The sequence below is a fragment of the Cololabis saira genome, chromosome 10 (genome assembly GCF_033807715.1).
Source record: "Cololabis saira isolate AMF1-May2022 chromosome 10, fColSai1.1, whole genome shotgun sequence".
Classification (NCBI taxonomy): domain Eukaryota; kingdom Metazoa; phylum Chordata; class Actinopteri; order Beloniformes; family Belonidae; genus Cololabis; species Cololabis saira.
In genome coordinates this window covers 7,649,492-7,659,522 of record NC_084596.1, presented here as the reverse complement: position 1 = coordinate 7,659,522, position 10,031 = coordinate 7,649,492, and positions in this window count along the sequence as shown.

Genomic DNA, 10,031 nt, shown 5'->3' with positions numbered 1-10,031 from the left:
GTTCGCTTCGTGAACCACTTTAGAGTTTTTCCCAATTTCCTGTATTTCCAATATTCTTGTATATATGTTCATTTTATGTCTTTTCTCTATATTAAGAAAAAGAACATGTCCGCTTAGCATCTGCGGAAGAGCAATGTGGCTCTAAACGTCATGCTAGAATAAATGTTTTTTGTGGGAGCTCATTTTGAGATGCGGACATTGTTCTTTTTCTATATATGACGCTTTTTTGTCCAGCACTCATGCCTTACATGGATATTGGGATGTGCGTGTTTTCTCTGACTTCTACCTTTGCTCTATATTAAACAATAATAATAATAATAAAGATTGTTGAACCTTGAACCTTCAAGATATTGTAAAAATTGTGCAAGACTTGGGCTACCTGAAGCACGCGCCTGCGCCGCACTGGGTTCCCTTTACACCCTGGCCTCTAGAAAATGCTGACCCCCCCAATTGTCATTGTATAATTCGCACTCTGCTTGGAACCGGTTCTACTGGTCCAGCAAATAGTTGGTGCTACCTTGGAACCGGTTTGGTGGAAAAGGAGTATAAGAAGGCCCCGGGCCGGCCAGCATCAGCCCAGAACTGCTCCAGGACTGTTATTTCTCAATAAAAATTCTAAAGTTCCACAAGCACATTCAAGGTCTCAATCAACACAAGCCTATTTATTGTCCTCACCCCCCATTCTCCCGTTCGCTTACCACTCTTTATGAACATTAATGGCCTATTAAAACAGTAAAAGTTCAAAATATACATATACAGAGTCAGTGTTGTGCATGAACGCATTCATTTCTGTGAGAACGTTGAACTGAACGCTACGTATTTGCAAATAAAGAACTAGAACGTGAACTTGTTCATTCTGCAAATCACAAACAGTTCAGATTATGTGAGTTTCTCGAGTTCTTTCTTTTTTTTTTTTTTTAGTTAGTTAATATTTATTTCGGTCAATCACAAACATGAAAATCAACAAACAAGATAACACAGGTTTTTCTCTGGTCAACATTGTGATTATTTTGACCGAAAAGGTCTGGGCTTGAAGCATAAAGCTTATCTTGCCCACCTTTTAGCAGAATAGAATATACAAAAAGAACAAATGAATTATCATAAGTCTACACAAAATAATAATAATAGTAATAATAATAATAATAATAATAATAATAATAATAATAATAATAATAATAATAATAATAATAATAATAATAGTAATAATAATAGTAATAATAATAATAATAATAATAATAATAATAATAATAATAGTAATAATAATAGTAATAATAATAGTAATAATAATAATAATAGCTTAAATAACTGTAATAATAATAATAATAATAATAACAACAACAACAACAACAACAACAACAACAATAATGATGATAATAATAATAATAATAATAGCAATAATAGCAATAATATGATAATATAATGATAGCTCTGAAAACAGAAAGTGAAAAGATGCTAAGGAAACCGACAAAACCCATTTAGGTTGTCATTTAATCTCATGCATGTGTACATTCTTCTTTGTTTGCTTATTCTGCATTTATATGTGTCCATTACCTTTGCTTTGAATAATATCTTGTATGCTTTTATTGAGTTTACTAGTTTAAGGTCGTTATCTAATGAGTTCCACAGTTTTACTCCTAAAAGGGATAAACATCTGCCCTTTGTATTTGTTCTTATTGCTGTTGTGTCAAACATTGCTGTTCCCCTGAGGTCGTGTTTGCCCTCTCTTGGCTTGAACAGTTCCTTCAGTGTTTAGGTCCAATTATTACGGAATAATCCTTCTCATTTCACCAGCGGGCGGCACATTTAAAATACTGGACGAGACGACGAGTTCACACTACATTACCCATAATGCAGCGCACACACTGGCATAACAACGGGCACCAGCTCCATAGCAACCCAGTGCACTCGTTACAATGACCAGGGAAGAGAGAGACGTTGAAGACGCAGCGTCAGATGACGCCTCCGCTTATGATTATTTGCGGGAATTTTACACATTGTTTCCCAAAGAGTCCGGCGATAAAAATCTAACCTTTCTAAGCAAATTATGTCCACCTGCGCTGAGAAAACAACTCCGTGCGTCTGCCTCGTCCGTCTGCCTACTAAATTTGAAACGTCATGTGGAGTAAAAGCATCCGTCCAGTGAGAAAATATCTGCAAGTCCTTGACAATCAAAAAAAAGTCATCAGGAAAGAGCAAGAAGACCCAACAGCCCCAAACGACCCCAGTCCCACTGCTGCTCCTTCAGGGGGAGGATTTACCTGCAACAGGTAGAAACACTGATAATGGACTACATTGTTGGAGATTTACAGCCTGAGTAAAAGAGTTAAATTAAATGTTAAAGAATTAAATGTTTTAAGTTTCCACAACTTAAAACTTTCTATTTTCCTCAACTCATAATCTGTGGGAAATACACTCAAATTTTTTAATATTCCTCAGCTCAGTCAATAATGTTTGAAAAAAAAATGAAAGCGACACCACTGTTACAATTCAACCATTTTTTATTCAACAATGTGCCTTTTAAAAAAGGCATTGCCCAGCCCTAACAATCAGTGCAAAATCTACAATCACATTTGTTTTTTACCATTTACATTGCAAGTGTTACTTTTATTGTGTGCAAACCATGAAGAATTAAAAAATAAAAGTACAATCACATTTGTTTTTCTGTTGATTGTAAGTGTAAAAAGATAAACATGCAAAAAATAAGAAAAATTAAAATAAAAGTACAAATCTGAGGTAAGAGGCAAACAGTGCAACAGCCACAATCACATTTGTTTTTATGTTGATTGTAAGTGTGCAAACCAATAACAAGAATAAAAAAAATAAAAGTACAAATCTGAGGTAAGAGGCAAACAGTGTTTTACTGTTGATTGTAAGAGTGCAAAAAAGAAATTAAAAAATAAAAGTACAAATCTGAGGTAGGAGAGTGCAACAGCCACAAAAATTTAAAAAAGAATCTATGCTATTCACTCACAAAACAAATCGTTCTTCAGCGTCAGTAGACGCCCTTTTAGTGGCTTGTTGTCCTCCAGACACATCACAACCTTTTGGGACAATACATGATAGTTTACAGCAGGGTCTCCAACCTGGTCCTGGTCCCTGTCCTGCATGTTTAGATGTTTCCTGCATCATCACACCTGATTCTAATTAATGGCCGTCATCAGCTTGTCATCCAGGTCTGCACAAGTCTGTTAACCCTTGTGCTGTCTTCAGGTCAAGGAAGGAGGAAGAGAAGAAGGGAGGAAAGAAGGAAGGAAGGAAGGAAGGAAGGAAGGAAGGAAGGAAGGAAGGAAGGAAGGAAGGAAGGAAGGAAGGAAGGAAGGAAGGAAGGAAGGAAGGAGAGAGCAGGAGGAAAGAAGGAAGGAAGGAAGGGAGAAAAGAAGGAAGGAAGGGAGAAAAGAGGAAGGGAAGAAGGAAGGAGAGAGCAGGAGGAAATAAAGAAGGAAGAAAAGAAGGGAGGAAAGAAGGAAGGAAGGAATGAAGGAAGGAAGGAAGGAAGGAAGGAGAGAGCAGGAGGAAAGAAGGAAGGAAGGAAGGAAGGAAGGAAGGGAGAAAAGAAGGAAGGAAGGAAGGAAGGAAGGAAGGAAGGAAGGAAGGAAGGAAGGAAGGAAGGGAGAAAAGAGGAAGGGAAGAAGGAAGGAAGGGAGAAAAGAGGAAGGGAAGAAGGAAGGAGAGAGCAGGAGGAAATAAAGAAGGAAGAAAAGAAGGGATGAAAGAAGGAAGGAAGGAATGAAGGAAGGAAGGAAGGAAGGGAGAAAAGAAGGAAGGAAGGAAGGAAGGAAGGAAGGAAGGAAGGAAGGAAGGAAGGAAGGAAGGAAGGAAGGAAGGAAGGGAGAAAAGAGGAAGGGAAGAAGGAAGGAAGGAAGGGAGAAAAGAGGAAGGGAAGAAGGAAGGAGAGAGCAGGAGGAAATAAGGAAGGAAGGGAGAAAAGAAGGAAGGGAGGAAAGAAGGAAGGAAGGAAGGAAGGAAAGAAGGAAGGAAGGAAGGAAGGAAGGAAGGGAGAAAAGAAGGAAGGAAGGAAGGAAGGAAGGAAGGGAGAAAAGAAGGAAGGAAGGAAGGAAGGAAGGAAGGAAGGAAGGAAGGAAGGAAGGAAGGGAGAAAAGAGGAAGGGAAGAAGGAAGGAAGGAAGGGAGAAAAGAGGAAGGGAAGAAGGAAGGAGAGAGCAGGAGGAAATAAGGAAGGAAGGGAGAAAAGAAGGAAGGGAGGAAAGAAGGAAGGAAGGAAGGAAGGAAAGAAGGAAGGAGAGAGCAGAAGGAAGGAAGGAAGGAAGGGAGAAAAGAAGGAAGGGAGGAAAGAAGGAAGGAAGGAAGGAAGGAAGGAAGGAAGGAAGGAAGGAAGGAAGGAAGGAAGGAAGGAAGGAAGGAAGGAAGGAAGGAAGGAAGAAAAGAGGAAGGGAAGAAGGAAGGAGAGAGCAGGAGGAAGGAAGGAAGGAAGGAAGGAAGGAAGGGAGAAAAGAAGGAAGGAAGGAAGGAAGGAAGGAAGGGAGAAAAGAGGAAGGGAAGAAGGAAGGAGAGAGCAGGAGGAAAGAAGGAAGGGAGGGAGGAAGGAAGGAAGGAAGGAAGGAAGGAAGGGAGAAAAGAAGGAAGGGAGGAAAGAAGGAAGGAAGGAAGGAAGGAAGGAAGGAAGGAAGGAAGGAAGGAAGGAAGGAAGAAAAGAGGAAGGGAAGAAGGAAGGAGAGAGCAGGAGGAAGGAAGGAAGGAATGAAGGAAGAAAGGAAGGAAGGAGAGAACAGGAGGAAAGAAGGAAGGAAGGGAGAAAAGGAGGAAGGGAGGAAATAAGGAAGGAAAGAAGGAAGGAAGGAAGGAAGGAAGGAAGGAAGGAGAGAGCAGGAGGAAAGAAGGAAGGAAGGGAGAAAAGGAGGAAGGAAGAAATGAAGGAAGGAAGGAAGGAAGGAAGGAAGGAAGGAAGGAAGGAAGGAAGGAAGGAAGGAAGGAAGGAAGGAAGGAGCAGGAGGAAAGAAGGAAGAAAGGAAGGAAGGAAGAAATGAAGGAAGGAAGGAAGGAAGGAAGGAAGGAAGGAAGGAAGGAAGGAAGGAAGGAAGGAAGGAAGGGAGAAAAGAGGAAGGGAAGAAGGAAGGAAAGAGCAGGAGGAAGGAAGGAAGGAAGGAAGGAAGGAAGGAAGGAAGGAAGGAAGGAAGGAAGGAAAGAGGAAGGGAAGAAAGAAGGAAAGAGCAGGAGGAAAGAAGGATAGGAGAATTAAGTCATTTTGACCCAAAGACAGCACAAGGGTTAAAGACACAGTCATATTTATCAGGGTGGAGGAAACATCTAAAACATGCAGGACAGGGTCCTGAGGACCAGGGTTGGAGACCACTGGTATACGGTGAACAGTTTTAGGATAGGGGGGGGGCGTTTCATTCATACTTCTCACCTAAAAATATTGAAATGAACTGAATTTGACCTAGTTCAAAATGAAAATGGTGAATATGAACGTGAACTGTTCATTTTTAAACTATGTGAACTGAACTTTGAACTAGTTCATGAGAAGTATGAACTTGTACAACTCTGTACAGAGTACAGAGCACTAAAACCAGTGCAATAAACTCTTTTGGCCTGCAGGTGTCAGCATAGAGCAACTGAGGCTCAGGGAACCAGTATGAGGTAGGGCTGTTCGATTTTGCCCAAAAATAAAATCTTGATTTTTTTCTCTCAAAATCCGATTTTCGATTACGATTATTTTGTGAATTGACAAAAGGCAAAGAAATTATTTCAAATATGCAGTTTTTTTATTGAACATTTGCCCCATTGGGCTTTAAGTGCAAACTTTGCTCTTATTAAACCAAAAATGAATGAATAAAGTGCAAAACTCTGTAAAATAAGTTGAAAAAAAGTTTGAAAAAATATAATAAAATATAAAGTTTTATCTCTGAAAAAAAAAATCAGCAAATCAGCACTTGCAAACATACAGTAAGTTATATTTCCAATTAAATAAAACAAGACATTTCTAATTAAACTAAACTGGGTCTTTGCATGCTAAATAATAATGCAACCCATGAAGGAGGTAGAGGTGTGGAATGTCAGTCATTACATTTGCTATTCACATTTGCAAGTTTTTTGCAAGGAACACGAGCCGGTCTACCGGTGGCATGTTACAACGCCCCCTCCTACACTAAAGAGCCTCTCCAATGGGGCACTTGTCGCAGGTATTGAGAGGTATTTCCATCAATCATTAATATGGTATCAATCATTAATATGTGTGCAGACAAGGTAAAAAAAAAAGTGAAAAATCGATTTTACGAGTTTCACGTTTTAACATCGTTCTAATTACATAATCGCGATTACGATTTAAAATCGATTAATCGAACAGCCCTAGTATGAGGAAAAGCTTCGTGAAGCCTCATCTGTCCATCACTAGGCACGTCCGGGACCCCCCTGGAACCAGGACCCCCTGGAACCAGGACCCCCTGGAACCAGGACCCCCTGGAACCAGGACCCCCTGGAACCGGGACCCCCCCTGGAACCAGTGGCGTCAATTCAGTGGAAGCTAAGGTACGGCAAGGTTACGAGTCACAGAACTTAACTAGAGTATCAATCAACACGTCCAGCAAATACTCATCACAGAAGTTTATGTAGCTGATCTGTGTGGTCAAGAACATTGGAACTTTTTCAAATGCAGTCTCGCTCACTGCAAAAACTAAAAAAAAAAGGAATATTTGTCTTATTTCTAGTCAAAAAATCTCATTACACTTAAAACAAGAGTCATCCCCAGAAAAATAACTTGTTATTTGACCATTTTCACCTGTTTCAAGTACATTTTCACTTGAAATAAGTAGAAAAATCTGCCAGTGGAACAAGATTAATCTTCTCATTACAAGCAAAACAATCTAGCCCACTGGCAGATTTTTCCACTTATTTTAAGTGAAAATCTAGTTGAAACAGGTGAAAATGGTTGTTTTTGTGTCTTGTCTTAAATGTAATGAGATTTTTTTTGCCTAAAAATTAGACATTTTAACTGGAAATAAGACAAATATTCTTGTTAAGATTTTGAGTTTTTGCAGTGTATAATAACTAGTGAAATCGATCATGTTGTTCTGATTTGCATTTGTAGTTATTCTATATGAATTAAGTAATAGAATAATCAATACAAATAGACACAAAATAATACCATAAATGTATTTAAAAAACAAACATTTACATTTTCCCTTGAAGCCAAGGTGCTATACCTTGCCATACCCAATTGACGCCCCTGCCTGGAACCGGGACATGGTGAGGTGCAAACCCCCTGGAACGTCTCCATCTTATTGATATACCGAGGACTTGATCAGACACAAACGGTCAGACCTGATGGGAACAAGATAAAACTTAAACACAAGGAAACACGGTTTTAAAATAAAGCTAACCTAAATACAAGGAGTGAAAACAGCTTGAGAAAAGGCTTTTAGACAAGCTGCCCATAGTGTTTACTGAACACTAACTAGAGGTTTACTAACACTAACTAGAGGTTTACTAACACTAACTAGAGGTTTACTGAACACTAACTAGAGGTTTACTAACACTAACTAGAGGTTTACTAACACTAACTAGAGGTTTACTGAACACTAACTAGAGGTTTACTGAACACTAACTAGAGCAGTGGTGTCAAACTCATTTTGCTTGGCGGGTCGGATTTGACCAATTTTCTCGCGGGCCGCACGCTCAAAATAACAAAAACGGTGCAAAATTTTTTTTTCTAATTCTTTTTTTTTTATTATTGTTATCTAATCCAATATCAGTTTAGTTAATTTTAAAGGAAATATGCACTTCGTTTACACTCTAATTATGTAAAATATATTTCTTCAGGATCTTTTCTTGAGATTTCTCGTTTTTTTTCAAATTATGTAAGATACTTTTAATATCATTTTACAAAGATAAACAGAAACAAGTATGTTTTTTTTTATATTTATGCTTTTTTATAGGAAATTTAATTAAAAGCAAAATCTTTCTTATTACATCAGAGAGTGTTTCTTTGTGATTTAGAGATTTTTCCAGTACAATTAAGTGTATTTATTTTTAATAATTGGCGTGGATATTTACGCCAGTGTGCCGAAAAAGTCAGCACTTCTCTTTTAACTGTTTTACTTTGTCACTATCCTCATATTCAAAACTGAAATTCTCTGAATAAATATCTTCTATCATCTTTTTTAGCAGTGATATTTTTCCTGTGAAAATATATAATAGTCAGTTAATCAAAATAAACGACCGTCTACAAAGAAATAAAATCAGCAAATGCATTCTAGAAAACTAAAAAAATTTCAAAAACTGCTCTATTTGTGGAATAACGATGGATTTGTAGAAGAAATATATTATCGGATATGCTGCGATTCATGGCAATTATTTATGCCTTCCTTTTTAGTAAATTAACATTTAGTTTTTTTCCGTTGGAAACCTCTCTCGGGCCGCATGCGGCCCACGGGCCGCACATTTGACACCCCTGAACTAGAGGTTTACTAAACACTAACTAGAGGTTTACTAACACTAACTAGAGGTTTACTAAACACTAACTAGAGGTTTACTAAACACTAACTAGAGGTTTACTAAACACTAACTAGAGACCCTCACTCAGCAATGGAGCTGCTACACTGCAAAAACTAAAAATCTTAACAAGAATATTTGTCTTATTTCTAGTTAAAATGTCAAATTTTTAGTCAGAAACATCTCGTTACACTTAAACACACATAAACAACAATTTTCACCTGTTTCAAGTAGATTTTCACTTAAAATAAGCAGAAAAATCTGCCAGTGGAGAAGATAAATCTTGTTCCACTGGCAGATTTTTCTACTTATTTCAAGTTAAAATTTACTTGAAACAGGTGAAAATTGGCAAATAACAACAAGTTATTTTTCTGGTAATGACTCTTGTTTTAAGTGTAATGAGATTTTTTGACTAAAAATGAGACATTTTAACTAGAAATAAGACAAATATTCCTGGTAAGATTTTGAGTTTTTGCAGTGTGGTGACCCGTCGCCATGGCAACCTGCTGACTTGGACCATGAAGGGGAACCTCAGCACCTCGACCACCAGAGGGAGCCATTCCTCCTGGAATGTTCCATCTGTATCCACCCGGTTTATTACACCAGAACCCTTAATTCAATTCAATTCAGTTTGATTTGTATAGCGTCTAATACAACAGATGTTGTCTCTAGCAGGCAGGTGGAAGCAGCAACGGGATGACTGGGGGTGGGGTGGGGGGTTTACCGGGACCGCAGGCCAGCCCGCAGCTCCTGAAGCTCCGGCCTGCAAACATGCACAAAAGAGAAAAAAGGGGGGCCGACACAAGAAACTACACGAACGATGGACAAAAATGATTGGAAGTTGGTTCCATAGTAATGGTGCCTGATAGCAGAACGCCCGCCCTCCAAATCTACATTTGGATACTCTAGGAACTACGAGTAAACCTGCACCCTGGGAGCGGAGAGCTCTGCCAGGAACATAAGGCACTATCAGGTCTTGCAAGTAATACGGAGCTAAGCCGTTTTGGGCTTTATATGCAAGTAATAAAATTTTAAACCTTAACCAGAACCGTTGACCAGAACCCTTAACCAAAACCATCGACCAGAACCATCAACCAGAACCGTTGACCAGAACGTTTATGTTAAACTGGAATCTATCAGGTAAATATGAAAAAAACATGTTTAAATCTCTGTTGGGATCAATTAATCCACTAGGGTCCAGATCCAACAATTCAACAACAAGGTTATTCAAAGTTCTTTCCAAAGACATTAAAACATAAATAAAACCCAGGATAAAAATTTTACCAAAAATAAAAAGAACAAAAGATGATCTTTTATTTTTCAACACCCAGATCAGAAGTAGGAGGTTGGAGAAGCTGCTGTGACGTATTTGATTGTGTGATCTAAACGGAGAAGACAACAACACTAAAGATGTAGAACCTGGAGGAGATGATAGATGTGCTGCTGGGTCTGTGGCTTGTGTTCCATATCAAGTTAAAAAATGAGAGTGAAAGAAGCTTCAAGCTTTATTTTGTTCGTGTCGGCGCTGATGAGAAATCAGCTGAGAGCCGTGAACGGCTATGAAGTGACAGAGATCCTGGTAGA